Source organism: Ranitomeya variabilis, chromosome 1, assembly GCF_051348905.1.
Source record: "Ranitomeya variabilis isolate aRanVar5 chromosome 1, aRanVar5.hap1, whole genome shotgun sequence".
NCBI classification, from domain to species: Eukaryota; Metazoa; Chordata; class Amphibia; order Anura; family Dendrobatidae; genus Ranitomeya; species Ranitomeya variabilis.
Genome location: NC_135232.1, coordinates 1,030,059,884 through 1,030,078,470, shown reverse-complemented (window position 1 = coordinate 1,030,078,470; position 18,587 = coordinate 1,030,059,884). Strand labels below are relative to the sequence as shown.

The following is an 18,587-nucleotide window of genomic DNA, read 5'->3' as shown; positions in this document are numbered from 1 at the left end:
GCCTCTGTCCTGTTTCTCCAACATAAAGGCCCCCAACAGGACACATATTGCATAGGATTAAATACAATACATTGGAAGAGGAAAATGTGAATGTCCCGGGGATCTTATAGTCCTTCTGCGTGTTGGGGATTTGGATCTGGTCGTTGGTCTCTATTTGAATACAGGTTTTGCATATCCTCCCATTGCAAGGATATGTCCCTCTTGGTGAATCTGAGGGCATTGAACTGTGGATCATGATGTTTCTTAACTTAGGAGGTTGCCTGTAACATAGCAAGGGGGGGTCTTTGAATAATATTTTTAACCGGTCATCCTTGTGTAAGATATGGTGAAGTTTCTTAGCCATTTTTCTCAGTATTTGAAGCTGTGGGTTGTAGCTTACTACCAGAGGTACATGATGATTTTCTTCTTTTTTTCTGTACTGAAGTACCTGACTTCTAGGGATCCTAGAGGCCCTAATAATCTGATCATCAATGGAGGTGGGATTATTATTATTTATTTATATAGCACCATTAATTCCATGGTGCTGTACATGAGAAAGGGGTTACATACAGGGTTATAGATATCATTTACAGTACACAAATTTATGATGACATACTGGTACAGAGGGGAGAGGACCCTGTCCTTGCGGACTTACATTCTACGGGATACTGGGGAAGAGACATAAGGTCGGGGATGCAGCAGCTCTGGTGGTGGTGAGGCGGCAGCTCGGGCAGTTGGTTGAGGCGGCAGTTCGGGCAGTTGGTGAGGTGGCAGAATGGTTATTGCAGGCTTGTAGGCTTTCCTAAAGAGATGGATTTTCAGGTTCTGTCTGAAGGATCCGAGGGTGGTGGATAATCGGATGTGTTGAGGCGTGGAATTCCAGAGGATGGGGGATATTTGGGAGAAATATTGGAGGCGGTTGTGTGAGGAACGAATAAATGCGGAGGAGAGTAGGAGGTCTTGGGAGGATCGAAGATTGCGTGAGGGAAGATAGTGGGAGATTAGTTAAGAGATATAGAGAGGGGACAGGTTGTGGATGACTTTGTAGATCAGTATTAGAAGTTTGAACTGGATTCGTTGGGGAATTGGGAGCTAATGGAGGGATTTGCAGAGGGGAGAAGCAGGGGAGTAGCAAGGAGAGAGGTGGATTAGCCGGGCAGCAGAGTTGAGGACAGACTGGAGTGGTGCAAGGGAGTTAGCCGGGAGGCCACAGAGGAGGGTGTTGCAGTAATCGAGGCGGGAGATGGAGGGTATGCACAAGAGTTTTAGTAGATTGTGGGTTGAGGAAGGGACAGATTCTGGCAATATTTTTGAGTTGGAGGCGACAGGAGGTGGCAAGAGTTTGGACGTGCTGTTTGAAGGACAGAGCAGAGTCGAGAGTTACCCCGAGGCAGCGGATTTCAGGTGCGGGGGAGAGCGTGATGCCGTTTACCATAAGATAGATCAGGTAGGGGGATACGCGAGATAGGGGAAATATGATGAGTTTGGTTTTGTGTACATTGAGTTTTAGGAAGCGAGAGTTGAAGGAGGATATGGCTGATAGACACTCCGGGATTCTGGACAGAGGGAGGTGACATCTGGGCCAGAGAGGTAGATCTGAGTGTCTTCCGCATACAGGTGGTACTGGAAGCCATGGGACATTGAGTTGTCCTAGGCCAAGGGTATAGATGGAAAAAAGTAGGGGCCCTAGGACAGAGCCCTGAGGGACTCAATCAGAAAGAGGGTCTGGATGAGGAGGTAGTGTGGGAGTGGGAAACGCTAAATATGCGGTCTGAAAGGTATGCGGTGATCCAGGACAGGGCAAGGCCTTTGATGCCAAGGGAAGAAAAAATCTGTAGCAGTAGGCAATGGTTGACTGTGTTGAAAGCAGAGGACAGGTCGAGAAGGAGGAGGATGGAAAACTGTCTGTTAGCTTTGGCTGTAAGTCATTAGTAATTTTGGTCAGGGCAGTTTCGGTGGAGTGGTGGGGGTAGAAGCCAGATTGGAGGATGTCAAGGAGAGAGTTAGATGAGAGGTGGGAGGAAAGTTGAGCATGGACATGCTGCTCAAGGAGTTTGGAAACAAACGGGAGTAGTGATATGCGGTGATAGCTGGGCATAGCAGTTGGGTCAAGGTTAGCTTTTTTTGAGGATGGGTGTGATGGTGGCATGTTTGAAAGCAGAGAGGAAGGTACCAGAAGATAACGATAGGTTGAAGAGATGGGTTAGGGCTGGAATGAGCATGTTAGTGAGGTTGGGGAGCAGGTGGGAAGGGATGGGGTCAAGTGCACAGGTGGTGAGGTGTGATTTGGAAAGGAGGTGAGTAAGTTCTCCTTCATTGATTTTGGAGAGGGAAGTTATTAGGGAAGGGCAGATGTCTGGTATATGGGGTAGTTGGGGTGGTGGAACAGTAAAGGTTTGCCTTGTTTGGTTGATCTTGTTTTTGAAGTAGGTGGCAAAGTCCTCAGAAGAGATGAGGGGAGTTGGATGTGGCAGTGGTGGGTGGAGGAGAGGGTTAAATATGCTGAACAGTTGTTTTGGGTTGTAGGATAGTGAGGATACAAGGTTAGTGAAATAGGTCTGCTTAGCAGAAGTGAGGGCTAGTTTGAAGGCAAGTGTAGCTTGTTTGAAAGCAGTGAAGTCGTTTGGCAGGCGTGTTTTCTTCCAACGCCTCTCCGCGACCCTGGATGCTTGTCGGAGTTTTTTGGTGAGTTTGTTATGCCAGGGTTGCCTATTGATTTGTCGCACTTTGCCATGCATGAGAGGGGCGACTGAGTCTATGGCTGATGTGAGGGTGGAGTTATAGAAAGCGGTGGCGCTGTCCATGTTGTGGAGTGAAGATATGAAGGACAAGGGTAGAAGAGAGTCTGAGAGTCTGTGAATGACTAGGTGTGCAAGGTTTCTGTGAGGATGTGGTAATGGCTGGACATGGGGGGGCAGGTGAGGAGGACAAGGATGAAAAGGTGAGTAGATGGTGGTCAGATGGGGGGAAGGGAGAGGTTGTGAGATTAGATAAGGAACAGAGGCGGGTGAAGATGAGGTCTAGTATATGTCCCTCTGCGTGGGTGGCTGTGGAGGACCACTGAGGATGGTAACCTTGATTTTAAAAATGTCATTTTTTCAATGACATTATTTTCATTATACAGTATGTCAGTCCAAACTGTCAGTATACTTAAACACACAGCCTTTTTATGCTTTTTTGTATAAATCATCACCTTCAATGATCCAATATCTTCCTCTATTCTGTAGAATCTTATGTTTAACCAAATGTGCTAATTGGGGTGCTCTGTGCATCTTTGGTGTAACCAAAAATATTAGTGCACCATTCTGCTCACTAGTTTTGAATTTCCTGTCTGTCACTGGTGATGGACAGTACTAGTTTGCCTGAAGCAAGCAATTTCTTCATAAAAAGCTCAAGCAAGCCAGTGCTGTCAATCACCTTTGAGAGAGGTGGGAAATGCAAAGCCAGTGGGCAGAGTGGTAGACTGAGCCTCTTTGTAAGGCCGGGGTCACTCTTGCGAGAGCAATGCGAGAAACTCGCGCATCGATACCCGACACTCGGGACCGGAGTGTTCGGCTGCATGCCTCTGCTCTCTCCGGTGCACTGACTCACGGCAGTGCACAGCTGACACAATGAAATTGCGTAATTGCATCAGCTGTCTCACATGTTTATTGGTGGAAAAATGAATCGACGGACCCTCCTCCACCAATGTATTCACCGTTGTATTCATTCCAAGGGTGTAGATAGCGGTGACTGTGGTGGCGGATGCATATGGATGGCACTTGGGCGGATGCATGGTGCGGCCCATGGGCCACTGTTTCAGCTCCTCGAGTGAATTGGTCTGCCAGCCAGACTGGAACAGCCGGAGGGCCAGATATGGACTGTGGGCCACACTTTGACCAGGTCTGTATTCGACTAATGTTGGCCAAACCCACTGATATCAGAAATTATAGAGGCAACGTCCTTTTTTTATCCTTCTTATAGATGCATCTGAAGGGTGCATCTGTATATAATGATCAATATATGTAATCTATAATGGACCTAAAGCAGCCATTTACATGAATGGGAAAGAGCTGCAGTTACTTCCGTTACACAATGTAAGGACCTATGCCAGTTTCAGAAGGAGTCAAGCCAAACTGATTCTGGTGACCTACTGTATTCTAATCATAATCATAACAATCTTTATTTTTATGGCACCAACATATTCCACAGTTCTTTACAGTGCACAGAGGCTGAGTACAGACAAATATCGTGAATAAAAACAACGAAAGTGTCCTCAAAAGTTGGACATTCCCGAAGACTCTAAAAATGTATGAAGTTGTCTAGGTTATCCCACCCATTGAAAAAGAATTTCCACTAGATCAGAGGTGCACAACCATTTATAGTTCGAGGCCCACATTGCCGCTATAAAGTTTAGAGGATTATTCTCATGTGGGACACTTTTGGTGTTGTGAGACTTCCAGCCATTAGAATAACATGGAAACTGCTGAGTGTCACATCGCCCATAAAAAGTCAAGGAGTAAGTGCATTCCTATCTGCAGTGCAGAACAGCTGATTATGAGATTGTCCAAATGTTAGATGATAATAACCACCCTTTACAGAATCACTATGGGTAAAAATATTTTGTTGCCCCTTTAAGTTGTTAAAGGGGTAATCCCAGCACCATGATCCTATCCCAAAATGTAGCAGGTGTAATATTATTATTATTATTATTAGCAAATAACCTCTAGTATGAAATGTAGTGTAGTTCTTTATAATTGCCATGTCGCTTACTACTCCATGTGCAGGCATTGCAGTAGCTTTGGTATCCTATCCATGGTTACGACCACTAACAACTAATTGTTATAATATAAGTGGTCATAACCATGGATACCTAAACTTCTGCAATGCCCTGCACATGGAGTAAGCAACATAGATAATCAGAAGAACTATACTACATCTCAAATTGGAGGTACATACTATTATTACACCTGCTACTGTACATGTTGGGATAGGGTCTTGGAGATGGCAATACCCATTTATAACAAAACTCATACATTTACAATATAGGACACTGAAAGCTTCTAGTTAAAAAAATAAAAAAAAATAAAAATACTGTATATTCAAATCAGTTCTCCCATGAAGTCTATTACAATCTGATTTACAGTAAAGGTATTGATACTGTCAAGAAGTTTGATATTGATGGCCAATCCTTATGGTAGGTCATTAGTACCATATTGGTGCAGGAGTACTGGACCCCTTCAATCAGCTCTTTTCAGGTCCTGTACAATGTTTATTGTCCATTCTCAGGAACTGCAGCTGAGCTCCTGTGACATTAAAGTACTGCACCTGAGCTCCTCAACCTAGGTATGGCCACTTCACTAAGTTTTGGGGCTGTGCTGTTCTGGCTCTACACTGTGTACATGTGGCCACCACAAGACCTTAAGAACAGTGCTTGTAGGGATGTCGGGTGTCGTACCCCCCACTGATTTGATATTGATGCTCTGTCTTGCATATAGACTATCGGTATCAAACTCCTGGACAACCCTTTTAAGCTGATACTGTGCCATGGTCATGGTGAAAGCTTTGGAGCAGCACAGGCCATTGGTTTCAGATACCCTCGCGGACAGGGTCCTCTCTCCTCCTGTACCAGTCGGTGACTCGTTTTGTTCAAGATTTTTGTACTTGTTCTTTATTATGTATACCCCTCCTCACATGTGAAGTGCCATGGGACAAATGGCGCTATAGCAATAATAATAAGGATAAAACCCACTATGCACATTAGATGGCGTTAGCGTAACGATCAGCCAGCAGCCTTCTCAGCCACCAGAACGGTAATTCTCGTTTGGTGGAGCACTCCTGTGTTCTCTACTAGAGAGCCACCTCCAAACCGCTTATCTCTGGGAGAAAAAAAGGATTGGAAAGCTGAAACCAGCCATACTGAATCCTTAACTCCCCCTATAATCAATTGTCTTGGACCTCCATACATATTAGCCTGTTGGCCAAACCAGTCGGTATTGGTGGGTTCAGCCAACATTAGTCTAATGTGCATGAGGGCTTTACCCTCCTTCACAGGACAATGATCTCTGATCTAGGATAAGCTACCAGACCTTGAGAAGTTTTGCTTTATAAACATCTTAACATTTCTGCATCATGAAAAAGCTTTTAGACCCCATTTTAATCTTTTCTGGATGATCGGAGTCTATGCGCAGCTATTTACGGAGTGCAAATGGTTGTATCCCACTTAGCTGCCTCTATTGTATGAGAGATGTATGTGCATATTAATATGCACTGTTTTGATTGTTATAATGGTATCCACGGATTGAATGCGATTCACTTTGAAATGGCTTAACAACGGTATATTCTGTGCAAACTCATGGGGAATAAATGGAAATGAACAAAATGTAAGCTAAGCGGAGATATTCACCTTGATATATGCAGCAATATGTTGGACTACAGGTTTTAGAAAGCACAGATGAACAATTATCTACTTTTGTACTTACAGCATGAGAAAGACGAGATAAAAGCAACCAGGCAGTAGAAATAAATTGGTTATTGTAGAAAAAGGGTTATATGTCATTTTACGCCAAAATATGTATATAGACCAGCAGCCTAAAAGCCTGAGATGTGGTGCCCTGCATATCAACGCAGAACATTAGCATTTTGCAAATCTGTATAGTGGAAGGCATTGATGAACATCGGACGTCAGCATAAACCTTCCAACCTCCTACATGTTGGAACAGCAGCACACTCTGCATGTGAGGGCTCAATGTTTTGTGCTACATTAGATACTATGTGATTTCTACAGATTTTTTTTTTCCAAAAATGTCTCCTATTTTATCAATAATTCTCAGTTTAGTTCTATGCAAATTCCAAAAATATATTAAATCCTATTGTGTCGTGTCATATTATATGTTATTGCTTCTCTGACCAGTACTAGTAAACAGGATGTACTCTTCACTCCTGCTTAGACTTGATAGACTTCAGTCTCCTACCACAATCATGCTGGACTGGACACCCAAACATACTGCTGGGTCTTTGGGGTCTTTTTGAAGTTGACGTTGACTTCTGTGCTTTACCTGAAGACCAAGGGACATACTATGCTATATAGAATTGGTGTGAATCAATTTGCAGGATCCAGATTACTGACCTTGCCTTGGACAGAAGCCAAGAGAACTTCCTTTTACTTTTACTCCCAGCTTCCACAGCTTCTTTTTTTGATCAGCAGGCCTGGCACAATGTTATTGTTGTTGCCTAACACCCATATGATGACGTGCCAGGCAGGCTAATCAAAAGATGAACAGTGGACTCCAAAAGAGGGCAATTCTCAGGGCTACAGTCCAGCGGTAAGACATTACTGACCTAGCTGGGTCTTGTGAAGCGATTTGAACCAACTGTGCTGCTTGACTATTGTTACTATGATCCGGACTCCAGCCTTGTTCCTGGATTATGCTCATGTCTCCATGTTTTGGGATTTGTCACCTAATTCTTATGGTCCTGGTTTCGAACACCTTTCTCCTGACTACACTTCTACTTTACCCTTTGCTTTGCGGCTTCCTGGCTGCTTTTCCATTGGCGATCCCTGGATTGTTTCTGACTCTACTGCAGCACACTCATTAGGCTGTGACTATTATTGGAATCTCAATCTGGAAATTCAGCAGGGAACGTCGATACCAAGGAATGGAGAGACTCTTTAGACTGCAGACTACAGTCTAGCCACCATCAAGCCAATTCCTACTTAGGGGATTCATGTGGCCAGTTTTACTTCTACCCAGATAAATACAGAACTGGGTAGGTTTCAGCATCTTTGTGCCTAGACAAATCCTGTTCATGCTTTTTATTACAATAAACAGCAGCACATGTAAGCGAGATGTATGCCCAGAGAAAAGTGAAGGGTGCCACTGTGTTTCAGTACATAATTGACCGATGAAGGTCCTAAAGTTCAGATATCCAGAAATCAATCACTGATGGTCTTCAGTATTATTGGTTTTGTTTAGAACCCATTATGTCCTCTAAGCTTCACCGGTGTCTCCTGGAGCCTGGAAGATTGCGATTATTCAAGGGAAAATAATCATTTTACTTAATTTAATGCTTTGACACCTTTTTGTGCTACACAGAATGGACCCAATTTACAGCACAATACCTTCAAGACAACTTTTCTTAGTAAAAGGGAAACCGTCTTGGCCAGGTGGATTTATTAAGAAAATGTTCTTTATTCGCTTGAAGATTGCCAATACCGTCTAGTCACACAAGAGAAATTTGTTCTTGGCATTGATTTTCAGATTGACTTTTTACTTAAAGGACATCGACTGGGTGTGACTAAATTGTCAGTAAAACTTTTTCTTCCCTTACAAATAGGAAAACTGCTGCAGTTTTCCCATTTTAAAGATTTTTTTATTTGTTTTTCTTTATTGTGCTTCACTTCTAGCAGTTTGTATATTTCACACTGTTAGCTCAAGATATTCTTAGCAAACTCAGTGGGGAAAAAAACCCCAAACACAATATAATAGACTTGTGCTACATTTTCAATTATGTTTTTTATATGTTTTATATTTTTTTAAAATGGGCAATTACTTATAAATCATTATACATGCAAAACTGTTCTCCCAGGGAATTCGTCCATAAGATCACCATCCTCCCTTCCCCCTGACTTGTTGCTGAGTTCTCTCACATACTACAAGTTACATGGCTAACAACCGAAGAACAAAACACGACAAAAAATTCCCATAGCTAAGATGTATAAATATAATATAAATTTTATTAGCATAACCAAATACAAATAACACCAGGAGGAGAGGGGTAGAGAAGACACCCGCTCGCACATGTCCAGAACCGGAAGCCCACAGGAATAACAGAAGTACAAGTAAATATTATAAAGATATTAACATTGATCTATTGCATACTTGCCCATTTGGTCTAATGCATACATATCCCAGAAAAAACTTAGAACAATATCACATAAAGTAGCAGCAATAACTGGCAGTATTTACCGATGTAACTGGGAATCACTGTGGGCGTCCTCCCACAAGTTACATGGCTGTTTTAAGGTCCTAGCAGGACAACCTACTGCTATCACGGCCATCTCCACAGCCATCTCTCAGAATCCCGTATACCCATGAGCACCCATGAGCGCTCAGCTTGGCCAAGCATTCATGTGTTTGACTCCTCTGGCAGCAATTTATCTCCCCTGAACACAAAGGGATCTTCTGATGAAATTCCAGTGTCCTGGTCCTTCTCTCCCTTGACATCATTTGTTTAGGGAAAGTCAGAAGGCCACTGTACACATAAGATGGTTGGCTGGTCCCACCAAAATCTGCAGGTTCAGCCAACCTTACTGTTTAATTGGAAAGAGAGGGCTTAACATAACCCTGCTTGACATGAGTTCACATTTAATATGAATAAAATATATACTTAAGTGAACTGTTTATTTCTAAATACTTACTATCCTTTCCTATAAATCACATTTTTGACTTCGCGCTAGGTATCTACATTTGGCGCACTCTCAATGTACCCATTTTGTGCGCCAGCAGGCAGGTTATGCCAATCGGATATGTCATGTAAATGGCTGCCAGCTTATTACAATAAAATGAGTAATGGAAATGTGAAAAGACAGCTACTGAAATGATGTCAGTGCAGTTTTTACTGTTTGCATGGCAAGTGTGAGAACTGTGACCATATGGAGCATCGGCAATGTCACCTTGTTATCTGCTTCCTGCAACATATAACTGCTGGGAGGAAAAAAAATCTGTATAAGTAATACATATCTATTATCACTGGATAACTCCTATTTATTAACTGCAGGACTATAGATAAATTATCCCTCTGTCTACAGAGCTGGTTGCTGGCACCTTGTCTGAAGAACTCGTCCTTTGTCACTTTATCATCATGATGTGCTCATGGATTCATTCATAACGGCATTTGGCCATTATGTGTTGTCTATCCCTTCTGTGTGTTTCAGCTTAAACTCATCCACTTTTCTCTCATCGTTTTACTCCTATCATTCCAATTTTCGCCTGCCATGTCTTCTACCCTTATAATGCCTTGTATGTTTGGTGTCGAGCAAGACAAGTGAAAATTGCATGTAAATGAAGGAAATTTAATGAATGTATAAGAATTAGTGATGAGCGAGTGTACTTGTTGCTCGGGTTTTCCCCAGCACGCTGGGGTGACCTCCAAGTATTTGTTAGTGCTCGGAGATTAAGTTTTCATCGCCGCAGCTGAATGATTTACAGCTACTAGACAGCTTCATTACATGTTGGGATTCCCTAGCAACCAGGCAACCCCCACATGTACTCAGCCTGGCTACTAGCTGTAAATCATTCAGCTGCGGCGATGAAAACTTAATCTCCGAACACTAACAAATACTCGGAGGACACCCGAGCGTGCTCGGGAAAACCCAAGCAACGAGTATATTCGCTCATCACTAATAAGAATCCATTCTTCAAAAAAAGAAATTTCCGGCTTGTCAAGTGTTAGAAGTCTGTTCTATTTTTACATGATGGTCAATGAAAGACCACTTAATTGTAATGTGCTATGGAATATTTTGGCGCCATATCAATAAAATTATTATTAAATGTTTAACAGGCTGGTGAATCTGTAAGTATAGAGAGTGAAATTACCATCTGGTCTCAAATTAAGAGATTTACTAAAACTAACCTTACTCGATGTGTCCTCAAAGAGTTCTCCTATTAAGAGCGCACGCTCGGCCATTTCCAAATCTCTGATTTCTTCCAAACCTAAAACCAATTACAAAGAGACACTGTTTATTCTGAGGCCAGGTCATATCCAAGCATAATTGGATTTCTCATTATTATGTATTGGATGGACTGCAAATTTTAGCCTGTAATCAAATATTTAGAAAATGAGAGCAGGAAAATGAAAAAGTGTGTTTCTTCCTTTATCCCAAATCCTCTGTTATCACACACGGCCAAATTCTGCATTTATTTAACGAAGTAGGTCTTATATATTCAGATTAACAACATTGGTAAAGGTCACACCGACACATTTTGGACGGCTGATTTTCTAGAATTTGACACTGTGTTGGGAGAGTAAAAATCTCTGGCTGAAATGATGACACTTTCTTTCGAAAATGGAAGGAGGTTAAAAAAAAAAAATAAATTATAAAAACCAAAGAAAGAAATGATTTAATGCAGATTGCCTGCTGATCGTGTTGTCTTGTCCTACTGATTTTTATTTACTCGTTTATTTTAGTTTAAGATTTAGGAGTTTAATTCAGTTGCTGTCGGATGGCAGATCTATTGCTTTTTAACAGCCGTACATGCACCAGCAGACTGGAGCCCTCGGAACAAAACACTGTTCTTAAGAGCGTGGATAGTGTTGGTTTTAACCCTGTGATTTGCTCCTGGTAGGGAACCTGTTGGAAGAGATTGCTTTTGTTTTTTTGCTCTTTTTTTACACTTGTGGGTTTTTTTTTTTGCATTCTGGAACAGGTTTCTAATATATTTATATTTTGTATATAGATTTCAATCCCCTCTACAGTATGTTTTGTCTGAGTCGGAACACAGGTCCCCCAGAATCGTTAAAATGATTAACGCCTACAGCGTTAGAGCACATAAAGTTGTGTTCTTTCCCAGGATCCATCTCCAATTCCTTTTTTTTTCCTAGCATGGGAATCAGGGGATTCCCAGGACTGCGCTGTCTTATTGGCAGAATCGGGCATTTTTTTCGTGGTGCTGTAGTTGTGTAGGAAAAACAAATGAGTAATATGGCATTCTTCACTTATGTAAGCACAAAGTCATTACATTGGGAATATTAACACTCTGTTGCATGTAAGAAATTAGGATAATATGTTGGGCATCTTCCACCCCAGAAAACAAAAATAAATTAAAGTAATTTATAGTCTGCAGAATCTAGAATGTAATACCTGGCAGCAAATATATTGATTGAAAATGTATTAACATGGAAGAATTGTATTAGTAGAGAAGTGTGAAATGTTCACAATCTGGTTGTTTATTATTATTATTATTATTATTATTAATAATAATAATAATAATAATAATAATAATAATAATAATAATAATCTTGATATAACGCCACGATATTCCGCAGCGCTTTACAGTTTAACAGTTTCAAGCACAACAGTCATAAGTAATAATGTTAATAATAATACAATAATTAAAGCAAAATAAAACGATCCTGCTCATGAGAGCTTACAATCTACGATGAGGTGGGGGAGATACAAAGTACAGGTGTGTATTTACAATGATGGTACAGCCATCTTGAGGGAGTGGGGGGATATATATATAGAGATAGTGAGTGGGCTACACACACACACTTAATGACTTTGATTAGGGAACGTGATAGGCCGCTCTGAACAAATGTGTTTTGAGGGAGCGCCTAAAGCTGTGCATTCAAGATGATTGACGCAGCGCGGGAGAAGTTTTGGAGTCAGGAGTGGGAGGTACAGATTAGTGCAGAGGTTAGTTGAAAGTCATTTGCAGAGCGCAGCGATCGGCTAGGGTGATAGACAGAAATGAGGGAGGAGATGTAAGAGGGTGCCGCACTGTGGAGAGTTTTGTGGGTGAGAACAAGTACTTTGAATTGGATCCTGTAGTGAATGGGCAGCCAGTGTAATGAGTGGCAAAGAGCGGACACGTCTCAGTACCGATTAGCCAGGTGGACGACCCTGGCTGCTGCATTACGTATAGACTGGAGAGGGGAAAGTCGAGAAACGGGGAGGCCAATTGTTACAGTAGTCCAGGCGGGAGTGGATCAAGGCGACAGTGAGGGTTTTTGTTGTTTCGATCACGAGAAAAAAGCAGATTCTAGAGATGTTCTTTAGGTGTAAGTGGCAAGAGCAGGCAAGAGATTGTATATGGGAGGTGAAGGAGAGATTGGTGTCAAACGTAACACCTAGACAGCGCGCCTGCTGGCGGGGTGTTATTATGGTGCCTCCCATGGAGAGGGCAATGTCAGATTTAGGGAGGTTCGTAGACGGCGGGAGCAGAAGTAGTTCAGTTTTGGAGAGGTTAAGCTGAGATAGAGGGCGGACATGATGTTGGAGACTGCGGACAGACAGTCACTGGCGTTCTGTAGTACAGTGGGGGTAAGGTCAGGGGATGACGTGTATAATTATGTGTCATCAGCGTAAAGATGGTACTGAAAGCCAAATCTGCTGATTGTCTGTCCAATTGGGGCCGTGTAGAGAGAGAAGAGAAGGGGGCCCAAGGACTGAGCCCTGAGGTATCCCAACAGTGAGAGGAAGAGGAGATGAAGTGGAGCCAGCTAACAACACTGAAGGAGCGGTCAGAAAGATAGGAAGAGAACCAGGATAGAGCAGTGTCCTTAATGCCTAGTGACTGGAGCCTAGAGAGTAGGAGACAGTGGTCAACAGTGTTGAAAGCTGCAGAAAGGTCCAGAGAATGAGCTGTCACCATTTACATTTTTCTGTCAAAAAGTCATTGGTCACTTTGAGTGTAGTTTGTGTCGAATGTAGGGGGCAGAAGCCAGACTGTGAAGGGTCTAGGAGGGAATGAGTGGAAAGGTAAAGGGTAAGGCGGGAGTAGATGAGGTGCTCCAAGAGTTTAGAGATGAAGAGGAGATTGCAGACTGGTCTGTAGTTGTTTGTGCAGGATGGATTGAGAGAGGGTTTCTTTAATAATGGAGTAGTGATAGTGTTTGAAGGAGGATGGGAAGATGCCAGAGGAGAGGGAGAGATTAAAGATTGTAGTTTGGTTAGTAGTGAGGATTGGAGAGAGAGACTGGAGGCGATGTGAGGGAGTGGGGTCAGTAGTGCATGTAGTTGGACGAGAAGAAGAAAGGAGCCTGGAGACTTCTTCTGTGAAGGGATCAAAAGTGAAGAGAGAGCCAGGGGAAATGCAGGGAGGGATTCACTGCACTTGGTGGCTGGGAGCTGATTTCCTGACGGATATTATCTATTTTCTCTATAAAGTGGGAGGCCAGGTCATCAGCACAAATGTTTGTGATAGGGGCTTGTGTTTTCGGCCTGAAAAGGGAGTGAAAGGTGTCAAAAAGTTTATTGGGGTTGTTGGATAGTGATGAGTTCAGGGTGGTGTAGTAGGTCTGTGTGGCCAGGTGAAGGGCAGAGTTATAGGTTCTTAACATAAATTTGAAGTGGATGAAGTTTTCTGGTGTGCGAGTTTTCCTCCACAAGCGTTCAGCACTCCTAGAGCATCGCTGGAGAAATCGGGTTTGCAATGTGAGCCAGGGCTGTTTTACTCTGTGCTTGGAGGTTCTGAGGGTGAGGGGAGCTACTTGGTCCAGGGTGCTTCTGAGAGTGTCATTTTAGTGATGTACAGCCAGATCAGGACAGGAAAAAGAGCAGATTGGGGACAGTGATGAGTGACTAAAGGTACCTTCACACAAAACGACGCTGCAGCGATAGCGACAACGATGCCGATCGCTGCAGCGTCGCTGTTTGATCGCTGGAGAGCTGTCACACAGACCGCTCTCCAGCGACCAACGATGCCGAGGTCCCCGGGTAACCAGGGTAAACATCGGGTTGCTAAGCGCAGGGCCGCGCTTAGTAACCCGATGTTTACCCTGGTTACCAGCGTAAAATGTAAAAAAAACAAACAGTACATACTTACATTCGCGTCCCCCGGCGTCCGCTTCCTGCACTGACTGACTGAGCGCCGGCAGTAGCAGGGCACAGCGGTGACGTCACCGCTGTGCTGTGCTTTCACTTTGCGGCGCTCAGTCAGTGTGGGAAGCAGACGGCGGGGGATACGAATGTAAGTATGTACTGTTTGTTTTTTTTACATTTTACACTGGTAACCAGGGTAAACATCGGGTTACTAAGCACGGCCCTGCGCTTAGTAACCCGATGTTTACCCTGGTTACCAGTGTAAAATATCGCTGGTATCGTTGCTTTTGCTGTTAAACACAACAATACACGCCGATCTGACGACCAAATAAAGTTCTGAACTTTATTCAGCGACCAGCGACATTACAGCAGGATCCAGATCGCTGCTGCGTGTCAAACTAAACGATATCGCTAGCCAGGACGCTGCAACATCACGGATCGCTAGCGATATCGTTACAAAGTCGTTTCGTGTGAAGGTACCTTTAGGCCCTTCACTTTAAAAGTTTCCCAGACCTGTCCTTACCTCGAATTTTCTATTTATTTATTTTTTTTTACCCTTTTTTTCCTACAGTGTCCCTGAGATTTGTGGCATCAGATTACCAACTGAACATGATATTGTGATACTCTGGGGGGGAGATGTTTATTCTATATGTGTGACCACCTAGTAGTTGTTGTCTCAATGTTTTTGAGATGTGTTGCTGCCATAGCTTTTCTAAATGAGTTAGGGTATGTTCCCACGGTCAGGAAACGGTTGGATGCTGCGTACATCCGCAGTGTCCAACCCGCAGCGGCCAGATGTTACAGCATAGTGGATGGGATTTAAAGGAATCCCATCTCCACTATGCGAGCATAGACACCCACAGCTTCCCTGCTGAGACAGACATGTGACGCATCTTTCCAGACTGCAGCATGTAAATTTATCTTGCGGAGACGCTCAGTGTCCACAAAATAAATTTACCGTTCAATGTATTGGGACCTGGTGAATCCACACGGTTCAGTGAACACATGCGGAATCACCTGCTTTCAAAAGCCGGCAGCGCTGACCATGGGAACATACCCTTAGACATTTCCATACTTTCTCCTTTTTATATGGGCTTTCTGTTCTGTTGTGAATAAAATATGGCTATAAGAGATTTTCAAATCATTGCATTATTGTTTTCTTTACAATTTACACAGCAACCCACCCATTTTTAAATTGGAGTTGTAAATGTATATTTTTAAAATTTATCAATGCTATTTTTTCCATATCTGTCTGCATTAAAAATAAAAAATCAAAATTGTGGAATTTTCGCACTGGCCACTGGGGCATTTTTGACTTTTCCTTCCTCTTGTTTTAGGAAATTCACACGTACATTTGCCACAATGAATAGACCCTTACCCTATCTTTTGTATTGAAGTATCTAATGAGCATGTACTAAATTTTCTATGAAGAGAGGGGAGCAAAGTTAGCTGTGATATTTCCTACAGTGACTTGTGAATTCTTTATTATCAGCTGTTCATAAAGATGCTATATGTCGTAGTAATCCTGTCTATGACCATAATGGCCTCTGCTAAAATCTTTCCCCGAAAGAACATGAATCTTTAAGGGTCTAAAAGACTCTAGTGGCCAGTGTGAAAATTGCAAGATTTCTTTGGTCAGAAACAAACAATCAAGATTTCTGGCTCTCACAGACCTGTAACTTCTTCTTTAAGAGTCTCCTCTTTCCTCCACTCATTACCTGTAGTAATGGCACCTGTTTAAACTTGTTATCAGTATAAAAAGACACCTGTGCACACCCTCAAACAGTCTGACTCCAAACTCCACTATGGTGAAGACCAAAGAGCTGTCAAAGGACACCAGAAACAAAATTGAAGCCCTGCACCAGGCTGGGAAGACTGAATCTGCAATAGCCAACCAGCTTGGAGTGAAGAAATCAACAGTGGGAGCAATAATTAGAAATGGAAGACATTCAAGACCACTGATAATCTCCCTCGATCTGGAGCTCCACGCAAAATCCCACCCCGTGGGGTCAGAATGATCACAAGAACGGTGAGCAAAAATCCCAGAACCACGCGGGGGGACCTAGTGAATGAACTGCAGAGAGCTGGGACCAATGTAACAAGGCCTACCATAAGTAACACACTACGTCACCATGGACTCAGATCCTGCAGTGCCAGACGTGTCCCACTGCTTAAGCCAGTACATGTCCGGGCCCGTCTGAAGTTTGCTAGAGAGCATTTGGATGATCCAGAGGAGTTTTGGGAGAATGTCCTATGGTCTGATGAAACCAAACTGGAACTGTTTGGTAGAAACACAACTTGTCGTGTTTGGAGGAAAAAGAATACTGAGTTGCATCCATCATACACCATACCTACTGGAAAGCTTGGTGGTGGAAACATCATGCTTTGGGGCTGTTTCTCTGCAAAGGGGCCAGGACGACTGATCCGGGTACATGAAAGAATGAATGGGGCCATGTATCGTGAGATTTTGAGTGCAAACCTCCTTCCATCAGCAAGGGCATTGAAGATGAAACGTGGCTGGGTCTTTCAACATGACAATGATCCAAAGCACACCACCAGGGCAACGAAGAAGTGGCTTCGTAAGAAGCATTTCAAGGTCCTGGAGTGGCCTAGCCAGTCTCCAGATCTCAACCCTATAGAAAACCTTTGGAGGGAGTTGAAAGTCCGTGTTGCCAAGCGAAAAGCCAAAAACATCACTGATCTAGAGGAGATCTGCATGGAGGAATGGGCCAACAAACCAACAACAGTGTGTGGCAACCTTGTGAAGACTTACAGAAAACGTTTGACCTCTGTCATTGCCAACAAAGGATATATTACAAAGTATTGAGATGAAATTTTGTTTCTGACCAAATACTTATTTTCCACCAGAATATGCAAATAAAATGATAAAAAAAACAGACAATGTGATTTTCTGGATTTTTTTTTCTCAGTTCGTCTCCCATAGTTGAGGTCTACCTATGAAATAAATTACAGACGCCTCTCATCTTTTTAAGTGGTGGAACTTGCACTATTGCTGACTGACTAAATACTTTTTTGCCCCACTGTGTATGTATATATATATATATATATATATATATATATATATATATATATATATATATATATATATATATATATATAAATTTTTTTTTTCTTTTCTTTTTTTAACTAAAGATTGTGATATGAAACAAAATATATATTTTTTTTAAATGCATCTAACACAAAAATCTGATTTAAACTGTAGGTAATTTTCTTTTGTTGGCTTCCATGGCTTCCATTGATTGTACTGCCCAAAAAGTCGAACCACCATGGTCAGACCTCTTTTACAATAGTTCCCCTTAAAGCTCATAAATGTAATAACTGGGATAACAGATGACTCTGTGTCCGTCACTTTGAATATTTATTTTCTCTGTTTAGTTGAGATGTCTGCCATTGTGATGATCAAGGATGCATCTCTGTACAACCTGGAGCCATAGTTAGTGAGTGAATTCATGCAAAGTATCACGTAATTCGGCTGAAATGTAAATTTAATTTTGACTATGGCAGATGGAGAAATGGAATACAGGATAACTGCACACAATTCTCAATTTCTCCGTTTTGTTCTCTCTTTCTTTCTACAATCTGATTGTTATGATTCATGCCAGCCTTGGCGCATTGGCAGTGGTAGGTTGTTTTGTAAGCCTTCATGGTTTGAGCATCCAAATTGCTCTACTGAAGGATTTTATAGATGGATATTTAGTTCAAGAGGAGGAATTAATGTTTCAGCTGTCTGCGAAACCCAGAGCTCAGGCTAATTCTCAATGGTATGTCCCCAAGAGGTGAAAGCCACGTTCGGAATTTACTTGTTCAATCTCATGTACTTACAGTGTTTTGTGTCAGCTCTAATAATATATAGGCCTTGTCTATATAAAACCCATTTGGAGAAGTTAGCGCTGCTAACGTAGTTCTCCGTGACATGCAGTTTTACCTTTTCAAGGATTTTTCTGAGTTTTCTTCGAGATTGTGATTTCAGTCAACGAGATTGTCTACTAGTATATTATCAGATCTTCATTTATTGTACCAATATTCCATGGCGGTATAATAAAACTCACAATTTGCTAATGCA

General features: G+C 42.4%; 1 protein-coding gene and 1 long non-coding RNA gene across 9 annotated transcripts in view; one reads left to right on the top strand and one right to left on the bottom strand.

Moving 5' to 3' along the window:
• Positions 1-18,587, top strand: part of FAT1 (FAT atypical cadherin 1) — a 289,837-nt gene that overhangs the window by 149,115 nt on the left and 122,135 nt on the right. The gene's annotated exons all lie outside the window — the stretch shown is intronic.
• The window catches only part of LOC143793056 (uncharacterized), a 60,897-nt gene continuing 51,729 nt past the window's right edge, over positions 9,420-18,587 (bottom strand). Inside the window, exons 3-4 of the long non-coding RNA XR_013220038.1 lie at positions 10,594-10,673; positions 9,420-9,665 (exon numbers count right to left, since the gene is read on the bottom strand). This is a non-coding gene — a long non-coding RNA (uncharacterized LOC143793056). The remainder of the gene's footprint in view (positions 9,666-10,593; positions 10,674-18,587) is intronic.